Source organism: Salmo trutta, chromosome 39, assembly GCF_901001165.1.
Source record: "Salmo trutta chromosome 39, fSalTru1.1, whole genome shotgun sequence".
NCBI classification, from domain to species: domain Eukaryota; kingdom Metazoa; phylum Chordata; class Actinopteri; order Salmoniformes; family Salmonidae; genus Salmo; species Salmo trutta.
In genome coordinates, this window is record NC_042995.1 from 21,734,568 (window position 1) to 21,753,838 (window position 19,271).

At 45.0% G+C, this 19,271-nt stretch overlaps 1 protein-coding gene across 4 annotated transcripts in view; it reads right to left on the minus strand.

The window, feature by feature from the left end:
• The window catches only part of LOC115179787 (ras-associated and pleckstrin homology domains-containing protein 1-like), a 74,600-nt gene extending 56,352 nt beyond the window's left edge, over positions 1 to 18,248 (minus strand). For 2 of the 4 annotated variants that reach the window (XM_029741549.1, XM_029741550.1), the window contains exon 1: positions 17,794 to 18,248. The gene's annotated coding sequence lies outside the window, so the exon portion shown is untranslated. The remainder of the gene's footprint in view (positions 1 to 17,793) is intronic. The other 2 variants (XM_029741551.1, XM_029741548.1) reach the window with 1 other exon arrangement.
• Positions 18,249 to 19,271: the final 1,023 nt, after the last annotated feature.

Sequence of the window (19,271 nt, forward strand, 5' to 3'; positions counted from 1 at the left end):
CAGATCCAGAACAAATTCAAGGAAACCTACAGTATTATACAGAGCCATGATTCCATGGAACTCGCACCCATCTCACATAGCGCAGGTGAACAGCAAACCTGGTTTTAAAAAACACATAAAGCAACAACTCACGGCACAAGGCCTCTTCCCCACGTGATCTACTTGTGTGTATTTACTGACATGCATGTCTAACTGATAGATGCAAACACACAAAAACATGAACAATACATGTTCATGTTTTTAAACGCATGTCAATTGTAAAGTCTTTTGTCTGTTATGTCGTGTTCGTTAGGCGTCAGACCCCAGTAGGACTAGCGGTCGCCATTGGCGTCGGCTAAAGGGGATCCTAATAAAATAAAAATCAAGCCCACATCTGGAAAGTGAAAGTTTTTCTACAACAGATGTGAAGAGAGTAATGTGTGTAATGCATCTTGCATGTTTTAAAATAGGTCATATTTGCCTGGGTCTGGAAAGCCAAGAACGTGAAGGCAAGTTGTGTATCTAATGGATAATGCAGGTTTTCTGTTCTATACTGTCTGAGCCCAGTCTCAGCTCATAATTTAGAGGCTACTATAAGACTCAGTGGACAAAACTACATCTTTGAACAGACAAGAAGATTTTGTCACCCACCATCTAAGATTCTGAAATCGTTTCTGTAGTTAGAAACTGATAAGATCATTGCTGAAACATTTTGTTTAAATATAATTTGATCTGAGAAATTAAGCTGATTGATTGCACCCAAAAATTGGCAATTTTAAAAATGTATAGGATTCATTTAATCAAAAATAAATGAGTACCTAACATCCGATTTGGACCATAATTCTTCCAAACAATGAGTAAGACATGAGGAATCCAATAAAATGATCACTAGCCACCCACAGACCCTCCACACCCTTACACAGACCCTCCACACCCTTACAACCAGTATCAGTTCTGGTTCTAAGGCAAGTAGTATGGAGCTGCTGCTTGGAGTCTTGCTTCTTCAAACTTTGTAATGTGCTCCCTGTGAATCTGGTGAAACATTTTTTGAAATGGAAAAGGGTACTACCTGAACTTGTCAATTTCCGTTGCAAACGTTTTGCTAATGTGTACCTTCACTAGATATCACCCATATAGCTAATGTCTAGGTGCTATGGTAAGAGAGAGAGTCGCCAATACATACTCAGCATAATCACACACAAAACCCCAATAGAATAGAGCAGAGTATCCCAAAGAAAGACAATTGCGCACTCATTTTTCCTTGAATCACAAACACACGTCTACAAAAATGCATGTGTTCACAGTACAAAAACAGTTCCCTGAGGATTTAAAAGGAATGTGACCAAGAGAACACTGCTATGGGTAGGATAAATAGCGGAGGACTTCCACAGAGGGGTGAGTGGGAGAGCTAGCTTAATCTGCACCGCGAATGACCTGATACTAGAGTTCGCAGAGTCCGCGCACACAGTCAAACGCAAATCCTGACTTCTCTCTACCACTCCATATCAACACAGTCACACACACCCTGTGCAGTTCTTTCTCTTCTCCTCTCCCTCTCACGTCAATCTTGGCTTCTCTCTACCGCCCCATACATAAACACGCACGTCAGTGCTGCTGTCAAGTGTTCCATGAGAACCAGCTGAACTTTGGGAAAGGAGAGCAGCGAGCACACAGGATGGGAAGGATAATGATGTCAATCCCACCTGGTTGATGGGAGACAGCCCGTTTCCATGGCAATGAAGAAAACATCACAGAGGTCATGTGAGGTCACTCAGAACAGAACTTTTCACTGGAGGGAAAGAGGACTGTCTGCATCCCAAATGGCACCCTATTCCCTACATAGTGCAATACTTTTTCCCCCGGCCCCATAGAGCTCATTTGGAACCCAGCACAGGCTGGGCTCGAACACTTCAACTAGACCCAATGGACCAAATCAGTGGTTCCAGGCAGAGCACAATCTAAGGCCATCAAAAGCTACATCCACACCATTTCACATAACTGCCAATGGAAATCAATAGAATACACTGCCTAGGCTAAAAATATAACTTTGTTTTTCGTTTCCCGTACTGGTTAGGTGAAAGCAATACAGAAGAGCGCAACCTTTAGGTTATTAGGCCTATGGTATGGTGGGAAAGCAGCCATAATGCTTACTCTGACTTGGCCATGGGTCAAGGCTTCATTGCTTCTTGAACTCCCGTGCCTTGAAGAATCAGTGAGGTAAAAGAGATGGGCCACAGGAGAGAACTTTTCAGTTTTGGAATGCAGCCATTCTGTACTTCAGACCAGGATCGTACTCATTAGTGCAAACCGTAGCAAAACGTTTTGCAAAGAAAACCATTTAATTATTGGACGAGTTCAGGTTTCGGTCAAATTTCCCCAACATCCTGTCACACGACAGTAATGCCAACACTGACTGGACCACAGGAGGAGCGAGCAGAGTCCATCTGCCTGTAGCTAACAGAGGGGGGCCTTTGAGGACACATGCTAAAGGCATCTGCATGCTTCCTATCCACATTCCTATCCACATTTCTTTCTTGAGGCAAGCTGAAGTTGAGAGCCGAAGTCTACGCCCCTTCGTTGGTCATTGGTCAACAGTAGAGATTCTTCAATTAAGTGTTTTGTTGACATTCAACGATAGACGCCTCGTTTTCATGCACATTTTTTCACTTGAGAAATACGGCACCTCAGTAACATCTTAGTTTGACGTAAAATTGTGCCACTAAGATCTCCTCCGCAAAAACGTCTAAATGAATGACAGGTTTGTGTTATCTTACACTGAACAAAAATATAAATGCAATCATTTCAAAGATTTTACAGAGTTGCAGTTAATAAGGAAATCAGTTATTTGAAATCTATTAGGCCCTAATCTATGGATTTCACATGACTGGGAATACAGATATGCATCGGTTGGTCACAGATAACTTAAATAAAAAATACAACAAGTAGGGGTGTGGATCAGAAAACCAGTCAGTATCTGGTGTGACCACCATTTGCCTCATGCAGCGTGACATCTCCTTCAGAGTTGATTAGGCTGTTGATTGTGGCCTGTGGAACATTGTCCTACTCCTCTTCAATGGCTGTGTAAAGTTGCCGGATATTGGCGGGAAATGGAACCCGCTGTTGTACACGTCGGTCCAGAGCACCCTAAACATGCTCAATGGGTTACATGTCTGGTGAGTATGCAGGCCATGGAAGAACTGGAACATATTCAGCTTCCAGGAATTGTGTACAGATCTTTGTGACATGGGGCCATGCCTTATCATGCTGAAACATGAGGTGATGGCGGCGGGTGAATGGCACAACAATGGACCTCGGGATCTCTTCACAGTATCTCTGTGCATTCAAATTGCCATCGATAAAACGCAATAGTGTTCGTTGTACATAGCTTATACCCGCCTATACCTAACCCCACCGCCACCATGGAGCACTCTGTTCACAACGTTGACATCAGCGAACTGCTCGCCCACACACCGTCTGCCATCTGCACAGTACAGTTGAAACCAGGATTCATCTGTGAAAAGCACACTTCACCAGCGTGCTAGTGGCCATTGAAGGTGAGCATTTGCCCACTGAAGTCGGTTACGATGCCGAACTGCAGTCAGGTCAAGACCCTGGTGAGGACAACGAGCACACAGATGAGCTTCCCTGAGACGGTTTCTGACAGTTTGTGCAGAAATTCATAGTTTGTGCAAACCCACACAGTTTCATCAGAAGCCGGATGTTGAGGTCCTGGGCTGGTTACACATGGTCTGCGGTTGTGAGGCTGGGTGGACGTTCGGACAAATTCTCGCTTATGGTAGAGAAATTAACATTTCATTCTCTGGCAACAGCTCTGGTGGACATTTCTGCAGTCAGAATGCTAATTGCATGCTCCCTCAAAACATGAGACATCTGTGACATTGTGTTGTGTGACAAAACTGCACATTTTAGTGGCCTTATTGTCCCAAGCACAAGGTGCACCTGTGTAATTATAATGCTTTTAAATCAGCTTTGTGATATGCTGCACCTGTCAGGTGGATGGATTACCTTGGCAAATGAGAAATGCTCACTAACAGGGATGTAAACTAATTTGTGCACAAAATTTGAGAAATAAGCTTTTTGTGCATATGGAAAATATCTGGGATCTTTTATTTCAGCTCATGAAATATCGGACCATCCGAACCTAAGCATGCGGAAGCCTTAACCAGCCACCATTGTGTCCATGTTACTGACTGATTAATAACTCCCTAAGCTGCTTATAATGACACTATATATAGAGAGAGAGGGAGGAAGGGACAGAGAAGGTAGAGAGAGAGAGGGGGGAGATGGAGAGAGAAAGGGCGTATGGGGTAGAAGAGGGGAGAAAGCATTTCCTTTCATTGTGGGACAACACTTTGCATCACTTTGTTCATCTCTCCTGTGCGGCCTGCATAGCATCACCTGAACTCTCCTGTTAAATGAGGACCCAGATGTATTCCCCTTAACACAGGCAAGGGTGCCCTCTTTCTGCCCGTTCCAATCAGACTGAACAGACAGAACAGTCTGAACACCAGCCCTCTAACAGTCTGAAAACATGATCTAGACATGGACCCACAGATGTGTGCTACTGATCCATTTAAAACATTCAGATAAGAACCCCTGTTCATTTCTTATTGCAAAGAAATCAAACGACGCACGTGAATTACTCTATCAATCAAATAACATGATGCAAATGTAAAATACATTGATTTTCTTATTCATTTCATGGAGTAATCTAGACTTGGATTTTGTACATTTCTGTGAACAATCGGTCAGTTCAAATCTCCTTCTCCATCTTGGTCCAAAGGAGGAGACCCGGGGCAGGCAGGCAGGTGGCTGGCTGCCTTTGTTCCAAAATGGCAGTTGCAGCTGTCATCAAAGGTCAAGAAAACGCTATTTGAACACTAAGGGACCTATGGAGCCAGAGGCCATGTACCAGGACAGACTATAATAGGGGAAACTCACGCCTAGAAATGGTATCGCACATCCAAGCAGGGTGGGCCCTGGTTGGTCTATGAGGGTGGCACTCGGTCAGGTACCATGGCGCCAGCTGCCCTTCTCAGGCTCCTACCACGCCCTCTCCCAAACCCACAACCCTGCCCAAGGCACTTGCAGCAGGCACCATCAGAGCCCCCCACCCCACCCCCACCCACTAGCTCTTTATCACAGTAAGTTATGAGTATCTTTGAAGTGCCCCCGCCACCCGCCACCCCCTCTGGGTGTAACAGATCCTGGTTAAACCTACACCCATCATCTCAGTGCCATTGCTGCTCTTTGTGTTTTAGCTCGTCGGCTGCCTTTAGTGCCCAGGGACATGTGGTGGGTGGTGGGTGGCAGGGCAGAGGGCCTTCTACACGTGCAACACCCCACTCCACCCCTAAGGAAACAGCCTTTACCCCCTCCCCTCCTCACTCCCTGTCCCTAGGGATCATTAACCAAGCTGGGACTGCTTTTGTCATCTGATCAGCAGCTTCACTACTTTCACTGGAATGGACATGAAAAGGCAAGAGGGAGTTATATGTGGCTTCCTTGTCCCTACTGTATAGCGCCTTGTACACAGAGGCCTTTCCATTATTTTTGTATATTTGAAAGGGGTAGGTGGATTTTTTTTTTTTTTAAACTGGTGGTACCTTTTTAACCACTAAAAACTACTTTCACTGGGACATGAAAGGGAAGAGGGTGAGATAAATATGGGAGCAGACAGGCTAGAGAACATGTTTTTTTTTAAACAAAAGTAGTGAATTGGAAAACCATGCACTGGCTGTAAGCTGTGTGGATTTTGTTGTGCTCTGCAGTTTCCTCTCAGACATGCAGTCTCTCATTTTCCTCCCACTCTTCTCCCTCCCTGGCCTCGGGAAACAGTGGAACACTGAACTCCCTTACATCTGCCCTTAAAAAGAAAAAGAAGAAGACGAAACTAAAATGACACCAGGCTTGCATCCCAACTGGTACCCTATTCCCCATATATTGCACTACTTTTGATCAAAGCACTATCGGCCCTGGTCAGAAGTAGTGCACTACATGGGGAATAGGGTGCCATTTGGGACACTAACCAGCTCCTCCTGGCAGATGGTCCCCCCCCCCCCAATCAATGGAAAACAAACCATGACTGTGCTGTTTACGTGCACAAAGCCTGGGTTGTGTTCAGTAGGCACTAAATGGAATGGGAATGGAGTAAAACGGGACCTGGATGTTTCAAATAAGAAGCGCATTTACATTTGTTGCACAACGTTTTGAACTAATGAACACAACCCAGGCTACATCAGCCCCAAAGAACACAGCTAACACAAAAGTGCTTTGGCCATTCAAAATAATGTGGCCACACCGCTGCAAGTTGCAATGCGATCCTTCATTCAATTCTTCAGAAACAAAACCACACAACATCTATTGGCGAGACTGACTGAAGATCCTGACAATCAAGCCACCATCTCAAGTCAACCAGCCACTACCCCTAGACCAGTGGTACTCAGTGGTACCCTTCATTTACAGCTGACAGTGACTATCCTATTTTCCATTCATAATACATAACAATGTTACAATTTCAATTCAGTGTGTTTAATGCAGGCCTGAATCATTTCATTGAATATATCTTTTGTTCCCTGGACGGCAGATAGATGTCAGTATAGCGCAGCTGTTGAACAGAAATCCCGAAATAGAACATTTGCTAAAATAGAATGACTGAACCATATCAGTTTGCTACTAGTTCATTTTGCAGTCTGGTAGACATGGATCAATTTATTGTGAAAAAAGAAACGTAAATCTATTGACAATGAAAATGAGGGGGAAGAGCTGGAGAACAGCGTGACAGCTGTGAACGAACAACCCCCGGAGAACCAAGAAAAAAAAGAAATCAGGAAGATGGCGGCGGGGAAATGCAGCTAGCTAACGTAGCTCCGGTAGCTAAGAGAAGGATACGGTCGATTCAAGAAGAACACAGAAAGTTCCAAGAGAAATGGACAGACAAGTATTTTTGTACTGCATAATGGGACTAGCTCACGGTCTTATTTTCCAGACGGCAGTCAATTGTTTTAAACGAGAAAATTTAGAGTGACATTTCCAGTTACACCGTGCCCACTTTGACAAAACATATCCGCCACAAAGCAACCTCAGAAACAACAAAATAGCGCAACTCAAAGGACAGCTCAAAGAACAACAAATGGACAGATCTAGCACTGTTGCAGAGAAAACGACAGAGGCAACATACAGTGGGGGAAAAAAGTATTTGATCCCCTGCTGATTTTGTATGTTTGCCCACTGACAAAGAAAGGATCAGTCTATAATTTTAATGGTAGGTTTATTTGAACAGTGAGAGACAGAATAACAACAAAAATATCCAGAAAAACGCATGTCAAAAATGTTATAAATTGATTTGCATTTTAAATGGAGGGAAATAAGTATTTGACCCCCTCTCAATCAGAAAGATTTCTGGCTCCCAGGTGTCTTTTATACAGGTAACGAGCTGAGATTAGGAGCACACTCTTAAAGGGAGTGCTCCTAACTGCAGCTTGATACCTGTATAAAAGACACCTGTCCACAGAAGCAATCAATCAGATTCCAAACTCTCCACCATGGCCAAGACCAAAGAGCTCTCCAAGGATGTCAGGGACAAGATTGTAGATCTACACAAGGCTGGAATGGGCTACAAGACCAACGCCAAGCAGCTTGGTGAGAAGGTGACAACATTTGGTGCTATTATTCACAAATGGAAGAGACACAAAAGAACTGTCAATCTCCCTCGGCCTGGGGCTCCATGCAAGATCTCACCTCGTGGAGTTGCAATGATCATGAGAACAGTGAGAAATCAGCCCAGAACTACACGGGAGGATCTTGTCAATGATCTCAAGGCAGCTGGGACCATAGTCACCAAGAAAACAATTGGTAACACACTACGCCGTGAAGGACTGAAATCCTGCAGCACCCGCAAGGTCCCCATGCTCAAGAATACATATACATGCCCGTCTGAAGTTTGCCAATGAACATCTGAATGATTCAGAGGACAACTGGTGAAAGTGTTGTGGTCAGATGAGACCAAAATGGAGCTCTTTGGCATCAACTCAACTCGCCATGTTTGGAGGAGGAGGAATGCTGCCTACGACCCCAAGAACACCATCTCTCCCGTCAAACATGGAGGTGGACACATTATGCTTTGGAGGTGTTTTTCTGCTAAGGGGACAGGACAACTTCACCGCATCAAAGGGACGATGGACGGGGCCATGTACCGTCAAATCTTGGGTGAGAACATCCTTCCCTCAGCCAGGGCATTGAAAATGGGTCGTGGATGTGTATTCCAGCATGACAATGACCCAAAACACACGGCCAAGGCAACAAAGGAGTGGCTCAAGAAGAAGCACATTAAGGTCCTGGAGTAGCCTAGCCAGTCTCCAGACCTTAATCCTGTAGTTCGCATTAGTCCCCTGGAGAATTTTGTTTGTATGGACATTCAAAACTGGCCGAAATGGATCAGGCGCTTTGAAAGGTACAGGGTAGCATCAGGCTTAAACGTGAAAGATGAGGCATTTCAAGTTAATACACTGATCTACTCTATGGGTGATGAAGCCGAGGATATATTAAATGCTTCAATGTTGACTGAGGAAGAGAAACTTCACTACAGTGCTGTTAAAGACTGTTTTAAAATGTGTTTTGTAGGGAGACACAACATTATATATTGAGAGAGCGAGGTTCAATGTGCGCAAACAGGGTGAAACCACAGACAGTTTTATCACAGCTGTTCACAAGCTAGCAGAACATTGTCAGTTTGGCGCACTCTGGGAAGAGCTGATCCGAGATTGGATTGTAGTGGGAATAAGAAATATCACTTCCTGAAAAGGTACAGTTGGATTCCCAGCTTACCTTGTCCAAAGCTGTAAACCAGGTTAGGCAGAGTGAGACAGTAAAAAGACAGCAGATGACGCTGCTCGGCATCAGCCAGCAGCTCCTTGCAGAGCGAAGAGAGTGAGGAAATAAATGCGTTTTCATACCGAGCTAATAAAAGAGGGGAACACAGAACAGAAACAGACGTGGAGAAAACAATCACAGACAGCACCAGTAGCTAGTTCAAGTGTTTGTCGCAAATGTGGGAAATCCCCTTTCCACAGCAGGAAAGATTGCCCAGCAAAGGATGCGGAATGCAGGAAATATCACAGGAGAGGACACTTTTCAGCTGTCTGTCGATTAAAGCAAATGTATGAGGTCTCAGAGGAGGTACAGCAGGACAGCATCTTTCTGGGAGAAGTAAAGGAAAACAATGCTGGCTGGCATTCAGACATTACACTCAATGGGGAGGTTGTGTCATTTAAACTAGAGATAGGGGCAACAGTGACAGCAATTCCAACTAGGCTGTATAGCTATAGTAGAGATGGCCCTTTGCTCTCTACAAACAACAAACTGTACGGGCCCAGTAATAAGATTTTACCAGTGGTTGGGCAGTTGGTGATTAAACTGGAGAGTAAAGACAAAAGTGCCATCCAGCCTGTCTTCGTCATTGACTCTCTGGCCAGACTGTTGCTGGGGCTGCCAGCAATTGAAGCATTGCAACTCATTGAGAGAGTGAGCGAACTGGAGGACCCAGGTGAGGGTTTCAAAAAGAAATTCCCAAAAGTGTTTTCTGGTCTAGGAAGGATAGAAGGGGACTACAAAATCCGCCTGAAAGAGGATGCTGTCCCCTATGCCCTTACCACCCCTCGCCGTGTGCCTATCCCTTTATTGGTCAGAGTAAAGGAAGAGTTGGGGAGGATGGAAGAAATTGGGGCGGTGTCTAAAATAGAGTCCCACTGACTGGTGTGCAGGGATGGAAGTGGTCCCAAAAGCCAGTGGGGACATAAGGATCTGTGTGGACATGACTAACTTGAATGAGGCACTCTGCAGAGAGAGACACATCTTACCATCAGTGGAGCAGTCACTGGCTCAGTTGGATGGCTCACAAGTCTTCAAAGCTGGATGCCCGCTCAGGTTTCTGGCAGATACCGCTGTCACCAGAGAGTAGGGCGCTCACAACGTTTATAACACCGTTTGGCCAGTACTGTTTTAACGGTTTGCCATTTGGAATCGCTTCCGGTCTTGAGCATTTCCAAAGACGCATGTCCCAGCTGTTGAATGGGCTGAGTGGTGTCATATTCCACGAGGACGACGTACTCGTGTGTGGACGGGACAGAGCAGAACATGATGTAAGGCTCACAGCAGTTCTGAACAGAATCCAGGAGACTGGCCTGACACTCAATGAAAAATGCACTTTTGCACAGTCAGAGGTCTTGTTCTTGGGACACAAAATCAGTGCAGCTGGAATAGAGCCGGACCCGGAGAAGATCAGTGCCATCACAGATATGCCCAGACCCCAGAACGTGGCTGAAGTCAGGACCTTCTTAGGCATGGCCACATATTTGGGTAAGTTCCTCCCACAGTTCTCAGATACAACCAAACCTCTGAAAGACTTACTAGCCAAAGAGAATGACTGGTCATGGGGTCACATGCAACAGGTAGCGTTTGACAAAATCAAAGGAGACCTGGCCTCACAGTGAGTGCTGGCCCAGTACCGTCCCCACGCTAAGACAAAGGTATCAGCAGATGCATCATCCTTTGGGCTAGGGGTGGTCCTCACACAGATGCAGGACAACATGGAGTGGAGTCCAATAGCATACATCTCCCAAAGCTTATCCGACACAGAGCAAAGGTATGCTCAAGTGGAGAAGGAGGCGTTGGCTATCACATGGGCATGTGAAAGGCTCAGCCAATACCTTATTGGCCTGCAGTTTACAGCAGAGACTGACCACAAACCACTGTTGGCTCTGTTAGGGACAGAAGCACTGGACGACTTGCCTCCCAGAGTTCTGCGCTTCCGCCTCAGATTACGGAGGTTCACCTACAAGATGGTGTATGTGCCAGGGAAGGCACTGATCACAGCAGACACACTCTCCAGGGCCCCAATTAAACATCCATTATCAGAGGAGGAGCAACGTCTAGATGGTGAGGTACAGGTGTCCATTAATGCAATAAGAGACAGTCTACCTGCATCTCAGACCAAACTGCAGCAGATTGCAGAGGATCAACGACGAGACCCCATCTGGCGACAGATAGTGCAGCAGTGCAAAAAGGGATGGCCCAGGCAGGAGAAACTGCCTCAGCTGCTGAAGCCCTATTGGGTGCACCAAAGTGACTTCCACTGTAATGGAGACCTTCTCATTAAAGGACAACGGAGAGTTACCCCAGAGACTCTACAACCAGAAATGCTAGACAGAGTGCATGATGGACACATGGGGATAACCAAATGCAGACTGAGGGCTCAACAGTCAGTGTGGTGGCTTGGTCTGAGTACTCAGATTGCCAAGCTGGTGGCCCAGTGTGAGGTCTGTACAAAATGTCAACCTTGTCATCCGGAGCCAATGATGGCAACGGAGCTGCCAAAACGGCCATGGCAAAAGGTAGGGGCAGATATGTTCTATTGGAAAAATGACACTTATCTGCTAGTGGTAGATTACTATTGAAGATACATTGAAATAGCAAAGACACCCCTAACCACATCAGCTGGTGTTATTAATGGATTTAAGTTCATTTCTTCCAGGCAAGGGGTCGCTGAGGTCCTGGTTACAGATAACGCTCCCCAGTTCTCTGCAAGCTCCTTTTCTGCTTTTGCCGCAGAATATGACTTCACACATGTGACCAGTAGCCCCTACCATGCACAGAGAACGGTGAGGCAGAGAGAGCTGTGAAAACAGTCAAGGGACTGCTGAAAAAGAACAAGGATCCATGCAGGGCTCTGTTAGCTTACAGAGTTACACCACTGCATCATGGGCCGTCGCCTGCCGAGCTCCTGATGGGCAGGGGGCTGCGTTCCCCATCGCCTGTCTCGCCGGCTCAGCTTTATCCCCGATGGCCTAACAGGAAGGCCTTCGCTGAGAGGGACAAACGGCTGAAACAAACGCAAACTGGAGACTTTAATCGGAGACACCGTGCTAAGGAGAGGCCAGAGCTGACCGAAGGTCAAAGTGTGTGGATTGCAAACTCAAAAATACCAGCAATAGTGCTGAGGAAAGCGGATGCCCCACGCTCCTATGTGGTGGACACAAGATCAGAAGAGGTACGAAGGAACAAAACACACCTCAGAGCTCTTCCAGATCTACCAGCCAAACAGACGGAGGCCACAGAAAATGCACAAAAAGAGGGTGAAGGAGAGAGAATGCTCACAGAGTCACAAGCGCGCCCAAAAAGGGATGTGAAGCCACCAGAGTGGTTGAAAGACTATGTTACATGAAGAGAAAACATACTGTGGGGGACCATACCCAGCTAAAAGAGACAGTATGAACATTAACTTAGGTACAATGTGAATTAATGCTTTCATACTGTTTCAGGATGTGAAGTAGCATGTTAGAGAATAATACTGGTTTCCAAATTGCATTTCAGTTATGCATGTTGAGTTGTTGTTCATGGGAGAGGGGAAGATGTAAGATGTCCCTTGGGGGTATCCGTACCTAGGTATGACATGCGAGGTTCAGGTTAATAAACAGGCTGGAGCTAGAACCTCGTTGTCGCGCATCCTTATTTTAGATCATACTACAAATCCCATAGAACATCTGTGGATGGAGCTGAAGGTTCGAGTTGCCAAACGTCAGCCTCGAAACCTTAATGACTTGGAGAAGATCTGCAAAGAGGAGTGGGACAAAATCCCTCCTGAGATGTGTGCAAACCTGGTGGCCAACTACAAGAAACGTCTGACCTCTGTGATTGCCAACAAAGGTTTTGTCACCAAGTACTAAGTCATGTTTTGCAGAGGGGTCAAATATTTATTTGCCTCATTAAAATGCAAATCATTTTATAACATTTTTAACATGTGTTTTTCTGGGGATTTTTTTTTGTTATTCTGTCTCTCACTGTTCAAATAAACCTACCATTAAAATTATAGACTGATCATTTTTTTGTAAGTGGGAAAACGTCCAAAATCAGCAGGGGATCAAATACTTTTTCCCCCCCACTGTATGAGATTGCTTGGATACTCGCGAGAAACAAGGCCTTCACAGACGCGGAGATAGCCAAAATATTGTATGCTGATTTCACAAACAAGGAAGCTATTTTAAAGCAAATTAAGGGACTGCAACTCTCAGACTCAACCATAACAAGACCCATCGAAGACATCAGCAAGCAACTGATTACTGACATATCCGTCGCCGTGTTTTAGTATTGCCCTTGATGAAAGTGCAGATGTAAGTAACATTGCCCAATTATGTGTTTGGGTCCGCTTCCCTCAAAACGAGTCGATCAGAGAGGAACTTTTATGTTTACGGCCCCTTCAGGGACAAACACGAGAGGATATTCTGAAAGCTCGTTACATTTTTTGCAGATAATATTACCTGATCAAATCCGGCATCTTTGTTCACCCAAAACACGCGAGGGAAGGAGAAAACACGCGAGGGAAGGAGAAGGGACTCAACAATGAACATTGTGAAACAAAAACAGAGAAACAGACTGACCAATGCACACCTGGATTGCCTCACAAGGATAGCAACAGACTATACATTTAGAATTAATTCAGTCAAGGAGCAGAAGGCACGTTTTCACTCATCCAATTACAGAACTATCCTTAGTAAATAAAGGTTAAATAAAAAACTACTAATAAATAAAATAATATGGGTCTTATACATGTGGTGTGTGTATATATTTGTGATGTGCTGTACATCAAAACAATTGTGTGCGCTCCATTGCTCTCTATTGATAATATTGGAAGAAAAAGTACAACAAATTAAAGATGTGTGCGTTTTCTGACAAAGTGGCTCCCTTACATAAAATAGTGAGTAACACTGATCTAGACACTTGTGGAGATCTGTGAGGACTGGATAGGCTTATGTAATAATTACAAAAATTCAATCTAGCCTATTGAAAGGCAAGGTGGAGCTACTGCATGTTCTTTCAGAACTCCAAAAGTGAACAGGAGGTAGGGGTCAATTTAAAAATGGATACGTCTTTGTTGTGATATGCACAACACCTCACTTACGCAATACCTTCCATTATTTTCCCTCTGTCCTTTTGGCATGACAGTGAAATCGCTGTCATACCAAAAGTGAAACCACAACTCCTGCTACTTGCTGTCCTTGTAAAATGTAAACAGCGTTCACTAGGAAACTATGAAACCACCTACAGATAGTTGGTTGTCATCATCTGGCCCACAACTGGGGTGTATTCACCAAGAACCAAACTAAAGCAAACAGGCCCAAAACGGGGAGGGACCTACCTGAAGGTGTCCAATAACAAATTCTTCTTTTCGTTTTTTATTGCAAAACATTTTGCACTAATGAATACACCCATGTTCTGTCGGTGAATTTACTTTGGTGATAGGACTTTATTTTATTTATTTTACCAGGTAAGTTGACTGGGAACACATTCTCATGTACAGCAACGACCTGGGGAATAGTTACAGGGGAGAGGAGGAGGATGAATGAGCCAATTGGAAGCTGGGGATGATTACGTGACCGTGATGGTATGAGGGCCAGATTGGGAATTTAGCCAGGACACCGGGGTTAACACCCCTCCTATTACGATAAGTGCCATGGGATCCCCAATCCCTACCCAGGGGCATTGGGATATAATTATTTTATTTTTTTTTAGACCTGAGGAAAGAGGGCCTCCTACTGGCCCTCCAACACCACTTCCAGCAGCATCCGGTCTCCCATCTAGGGACCGACCAGGACAAACCCTGCTTAGCTTCAGAAGCAAGCCAGCAGTGGGATGCAGGGTGGTATGCTGCTGACACTGCCTATAGAAAGGTTACTGCTCTGTCCCCCAACAACACAGAGATTAGGGCAGTTTCAGTGTTTCCGGGGCCTTGTGGAGGTACAGTAAGCTACATTAAATGCTTGCTTGAAAAACACCATATAGTGATAAAATGTTGGACAGATAGGTGTCATAAGTTCTCATCAGCGTCAACCAGTAGGCTTCATTTCACTAGCAATCTTACCGCGTGCCAGCAGAGCCTGTGCCCCCTCGCAAGAAGAAAGAGCTCATCAATAAGAAACCTCTAGTAGGGCTGGGAAAAGAGTAAAAAATGCCCACCCAACAAATGTTTGTTCTGATATTTTAGCAGGCATTGGCACCCTGGGTACATATGGCATCCAGTGAGAGGCCTTGCACTCTGCTCCTCTTTGCAAAGAGGAGCAATGAACTCTACGTTCAATGAAGGGTCATTAACTTAACAGTGTGAATGTCTGTCTGAAGCTACGAGCGGGGAAACCCAGTCATACTCTCAATTCTGTGTTTGTCTTTGAACCACAGGCTCTATTTAGCCAAGAAACACTCATATACATACATTACCAGTCAATGTTCCTAGGCCGTCATTGAAAATAAGAATTTGTTCTTAACTGACATGCCTGGTTAAATAACCTACTCACCTACTCATTCCAAGGTTATTTATTTTTACTATTTTCTACTTTGTATAATCATGATTCTCTGTGTGTTATTTCATAGTTTTGATGTCTTCACAAATATTCTAAAATGTAGAGTAGTAAAAATAAAGAAAAACCCTTGAATGAGTAGGTATGTCCAAACGTTTGACTGGTACTGTACACACACAGCTTTTGTAAAGTATTCAGACCCCTTGATTTTTCCCACATTTTGTAATCTTACAGCCTATTCTGAAATTGATTAAAATAGCTTTTTCCCCCTCAATCAGTTTGGGCTACACACTTATGACCCCTCTTTGGAAAAGGTGAGACTCACAAACACATTGGTTCTGATGGCCACAATCCTTACAAGACTCGCCTGAAGGTAGCTCGGTACCAGTTAAAAAATAAAAAATAAATGTTAGTACTGTAAATATAGTGCATTTGTAAAGTATTCAGACCCCTTGACTTTTTCCACACTTTGTTACAGCCTTAGGCTAAAATGTATTTTTTTCCCCCTCATCAATCTAGACAAAGCAAAAACAGGTTTAAAAGCTGAAATATCAAATTTACATAAGTATTCAGACCTTTACTCAGTACTTTGTTGAAGCACCTTTGGCAGCGATTACAGCCTCGACTCTCCTTGGGTATGACGCTACAAGCTTGGCACACCTGTATTTGGGGAGTTTCTCCCATTCTTCTCTGCAGATCCTCTCAAACTCTGTCAGGTCGGATGGGGAGCGTCGCTGCACAGCTATTTTCAAGTCTCTCCAGAGATGTTCGATCGGGTTCAATTCTGATCGAAGGACATTCAGAGACTTGTCCCGAAGCCACTCCTGTGTTGTCTTGGCTGTGTGCTTAGGGTCTTTGTCCTGTTGGAAGGTGAACCTTCCCCCCAGACTGAGGTCCTGAGTGCTGACACCACCATGCTTCACCGCAGGGATGGTGCCAGGTTTCCTCCAGACATGACACTTGGCATTCAGGCCTTAGGAAAGTATTCAGCGCCCTTGACTTTTTCTACATTTTGTTGTTACAGCCTTACGCTAAAATTGATTAAATACATTTTTGCTAGGTAGCTGGCTAATGTTAGCTCTAGGGGGTAAGTTTAGGAGTTAGCTAAAAGGTTTAGTGTTAGCTAAAAGGTTTAGGGTTAGCTAACATGCTAAGTAGTGGCAAAGTAGCTAAAAAGTAAGTAGTTGCTAATTGTCCATGATGAGATTTGTACAGACAACATTTGGGTTGCTAGACGTTTGCGTTGTATGTCCAGGAATGGGAGACAATATATCCACAGGGAACACATAACTACATCAACTTTTCAAAGTGATGGTAGTGCGTTCAGACTTCTATCAGCTGAAGCATGTGCACGAACTCAGCAAGTGTGCATTAATTTGTATCTACTGAGCATGCTTCAGGTGATATAAATATGAATGCACTAGCAACGCTTTGAACAGTTCGTGTAATTATACTTTCCTGTGGATGTTTCATCTCACATCCCTACCACCGAAAGGACCAGCCACAAGAACCGGTAAAAGTGTCTTAATATAGAATTGTATTAAACATTAAGGCTTGTAGAAATCGTGAGAGCAAACTTTCCAGATTCAAACGTGAAATTCTGCCAGACACAGAATTCAATGCAATTCAACCTCGCGTATCCATGCTACACATACATACACGTTTGGTGTCCTAGAATGACGTTTACCATTATGTCTAGTCCGAGACCAGTCTGAACAGGGTGGGGACACCGGCAGCAATATCGTTGTTCAACGAGGCAATAGGCCTATCATGTCGCTGAAAATGACATTGCGCAGTAGGCTATCCTCCGTTCCACAAACCGACTTTGATGAGAGACGATGAAGTCATACAATTTGCATGAAAACATTTCACCCATCCTTGACCATCATCAATTGATATTCATATAAGCAATTCACACAGACAGTGCTACTTTGTATCCCGGCCTGCTTATATTAAAACAAACATTCACTAGTATTGACGACCTAACCGCAGATGTCCAGTTATCTTTTACAATAGGTCAGTTTGGTGTTCCCTAGTCTGGCCAGCCACACACACACACACCCTTTATCCAAGGAGTGTTCAATGGCCGCATAAGAACACCGCAAAAGCATTGAACTCTTTCAAACAGACCACTAGCTTTGACATCATAGGGTTTCTAAAAAGGTAAATGTTGATCTAAAAAAACACAGCCATATTTAAAATGTTAGGTCCTGTACAACCAACTACCCTTACTCAACAAACAATTCACACCCAGCAGGCTATCAATTCCCTGTCTCCCGGCCCTTTCTTCATGGGGACGCTACAATGAGGATCACCTAGGCTGGTACACCGTAACTCGTTTAAGGTATTTTTTGTTAAGTAGATTGTTATGTTTTATCAATAAATAAATGTAAAAAATCCTAAACACATCTGGAGGTGAGAAAAGCTGATTTCATAATTAACTTACAGTCAAATTGGGATTTAACAGCGGCTCCTCTTCTGTGTTCACCCCAATGGATGATGAAAACCAAAGGCAGTAATCACGGTATTTGGTGAATTAATGGTCGAAATTAACACGCTTCTGTGAATCAGTTGAAAGAATTGTAGTGCCCGTTGTCCTCATATTTTTTAACTAACAGCTCGGCATGCAAACACATCCATACTCCCATCCTCATTCGTCTCCTGTTTCCTGTCCAGCCCAGAATTGGGCTCGACTCATCTATCCTGGGAGTGAGCAAGCGCCTCTCCAACCTAGTGTACTAGTATGCAACTGCAGCACGTAATTCGGGGCGTTCCTGTTGTCTGCAGGAACACACCTCTCGAGCATCCCATTGGTTTCTTCACGAACACTCCCCCCTCTCGACTATCCCATTGGTTTCTGCATTAACGCCCTCCCCATCCCTCTCGGTATCCCATTGGTTTCTGCATTAACGCCCTCCCCATCCCTCTCGAGCATCCCATTGGTTTCTGCATTAACGCCCTCCCCATCCCTCTCGAGTATCCCATTGGTTCCTGTATGAAGGCCCCCTCCCAGCGCGACATCTTCATGCTTGGGTATGTCTTGTGGCACTTTCGAATGTGGGTCAAAAGGGAAATATTTTCGGTGTTTTTTCAACCACGCCTCCTGTGTACCGGAGTCCTCTTTGCCAGCTGGACACTGTCCTTCCCTCCCGGTCGTTAACAGAACTGCAGGAAACCGTACAGCTAACACACGGTGTCGCACCCTTCTCCCGCCTGTTGTGTACCCAAGAAACCATGCCTGACAGGCGGGGGCACTGCAGGCGTGAGCGACTCCGTGTTGTTGCCTAACGCCTGCTGTGTACCGGAGAAAACGGACAGTCGGGGGCCAAGAACACTGTCACTAGCACAGCATGAGGCTGGGGCGACACCGTGTGTTAACTAAGTTGCTTGCCTACTAGTTAGCTAACGGCGTCACACCCACCTGCTGTGTACCGGAAAAAAACGTGCCCGAAAGACGAGGGCGAAGGATACGTCTACCGGTGTCGCCACCGCCTACCACTAGCTACTCCGGGAGGCGGAGGCAACACCGTGTGCTCCCGTGTACCGGAATCCATATTAGGACTACGCAAGCACACACTGTCCTTCGCTCCCGCCTGCCGAACACCTGTCCTCTCCGTCATTAACAGAACCTCTGGAAAACGGTGCCCGACAGGCGGGGGCGTCCTTCACCTGCGGCCCCCTTCTGAAGGCTCTCTGTAACATTTCTTTTGGAACTCAGTCGGGGTCTCAACTTACTTTTGCGAGGTAGAATACAAGGTACAATTTCGAAATGTGGTTGTGCATCAGCAGTTATCTTATGTCAGCTAACATTGTTTTTTTTTAATGATTGCTAAGTTAGTTTTGCAGCCAGCTATCGAAACGTTATCATGGTCGAATTACCCCCATTGATTTTCTTAGTCAGACTCACTGCATTTGTCTCCACTT